This window comes from Rhipicephalus microplus, chromosome X (genome assembly GCF_043290135.1).
Source record: "Rhipicephalus microplus isolate Deutch F79 chromosome X, USDA_Rmic, whole genome shotgun sequence".
Lineage (NCBI taxonomy): Eukaryota > Metazoa > Arthropoda > Arachnida > Ixodida > Ixodidae > Rhipicephalus > Rhipicephalus microplus.
In genome coordinates, this window is record NC_134710.1 from 252,369,414 (window position 1) to 252,371,708 (window position 2,295).

Below are 2,295 nucleotides of genomic sequence, written 5' to 3' on the forward strand. Positions count from 1 at the left end.
CATAATAATTAACATTACATACATAAATAACAAACGCTATAAATAGGTGAAATCACTAAAGACCCCGCAAAAAGAAACCTCATCCAAGATTTCAATCTGTGACCTCTCGCACTGTAAGCGAGAATCATGCCATAACCTAATATTATATCAGGGATATATCGAGAACAACAATATATATCCTAGAGATACGAAAATATATATGTATATCGATACGAGGTAATACAATGATATTGTGCAAATGTCAGCATTGGGGCAGCATGCCTAGCTGGTGCTCCACCGAAATCTGTCCATTCACAAGTACAGTCCTGATGAAGATAGTGTAGTTGGCGTGCTTGTTTGAACTTGCGCTATTCGGATTCCCAACTCACACATCGAACTAGTCGGTAGACAAGACGACGTGCGCTGTGGATGACGTCAGATGTTCATGTCACCAAACTCCTGATTCCAGCGCTCGTAGAATTCTAGGCTCTGTGACTACATGCTGCAGCGGACCTTCTTGAGTGAGGTTCTGAAGTCCTCGAGCGTTATGTTTCGCATCTTTTGCGAGTCGACGCACCAGACTTGCTCAGGACTCAGCTTTTTTAAGGGACCCAGTGCGGCCTCTTTGGCTGGCGGCGTTAGGTCAATTTCCAAGTAGCCACTGGTAACCCTAGACAGGTGCCTGAGCTTCTCTAGTGACAACGGTCTATTTTGCTTCCTGAGCACCTTCTCCAGAAGCACTAGCTACTTGTTCTCGTCAGGCAGGGTCACGTAGACCCGCTTCGCGAAACGCCTGAGAGAAGCGTCGTCGAGCTGTTCAGATCTGTTCGTGGCCCCCATGACAAGAATACGCTGCTAACTCCCTGTGTGCAGCCAATCAAACTTGACGAGGAACTCTGTCTTCAACCTCCGCGTAGCTTTATGCTCATTGTCCTTCCTCCCGCTCAGCATAGAGTCAACCTGGTCAATGAAGATAATGCTAGGCCGCAGTTCTCATACATAAGAGAACAAAGCTCAAACCAGCTTCTCTTCCTGACCAATGTATTTCAAAGTTAGCGAGGCTGCGCTGATGATCAAGAACGTAGAGTGGGATTCACGGGCGACTGCCATGGCCAGCATTGTCTTCCTGTTCTCGTGGCTAAAAGAGTACCAAGCCCTTGGACGGTGCTCTTAGACCTGTGAACAGCTCTTGCCTGTCTGTGGGCAGGATTACCAATTCTATGGGCGCCTGCTTGGTCACTTCTTGGTCAGCAATGTTACTGAAAAGCACCTAAGGCTCACCGTCTACGATTCCGTCGAGGCTCAAGTGGGCCAGTTACGAGTTTACGCCCTTTAGTGTCGACACCCGCCATCCTTCGCTACCACCACGAAAGGATCCTCGTCGGGAGCTGGGCCGCGCTGAAGCAGAAGGTGGCTGCCGACCCTTGAGCTGTTGTGCGTTTGGTTGCTGCTGGTTAGCGTTGGTTCAGCTTCATTGGCAGCTGGTCGAGAAACCCGTGATGGGGACTTGACCATCCTGCTAGCACCTCCGACCATTGTGTTCCGGGGTATGGTCCGGGCCGTTGAGGCGAATGCCTGCGTCGCCACTCGTGGCCGCGACGCCGTTGCGGCCTGGTTCCTCAGTGTGACACCCGAACGCGGCGACAGAGGCGGCAGCAGGCAGCACCAACGCCTGTCACTCACTTGGCTGCCAAGACCGAAATTCTCGGCCATTTTTAGCGACGAGGGACCATCCAGTTTCGCCGCTGCGTCGTGGCCGGGTGCCGCTTTCTGCCATGCTCGGCACTTCTGGTTGGCCTGAGGCCGGGCCTCGCCCGCATGCCAGGGCAAGTCATCGCCGAGGTGATCTATCTTGACCTTGCTCTCTAAGAAGTCGAGCCTTGCCTTGCCCATGTCGAGGTACACCTTCATCTTATCAGTAAGCCTAAGCGCTCGAGCCCATCTAGGACCTTTTCATTGAGAGACGTGGATGGCGATGCGTTTCTGTAGTTCCTCGATACCCTTGCGGTAGAGGTCAATGGCCAACTCTTTGAGATTGTCATTATCCGTGTCATACTTGAGCGCCTTGGAGATGAAGTCGAAGGCCGGCTTGGTTCACGTCAGGGTTTTTGACGCCGACGATTCATTGGAGCTGCCACAGGTAACCGAGCAGTTGCCAAAGTGGCACTCTTCGAGGCGAGCGCTGTGGACACCGTCGAAAACGAACACCACCATGGTGAACTCACTAGTGTAGAGCCTTCAAAGTAGCCAGAACACGACGAACACCGGGTAGATCACGTACCGCCGACGGTCCTCAGCGTGCGTGGCCGAGCAGCG

General features: G+C 52.4%; 1 pseudogene; it reads right to left on the reverse strand.

Annotated features, from left to right (window-relative positions):
* Positions 1 to 414: 414 nt before the first annotated feature.
* Positions 415 to 1,890, reverse strand: LOC119162273 (spastin-like; annotated as a pseudogene).
* Positions 1,891 to 2,295: the final 405 nt, after the last annotated feature.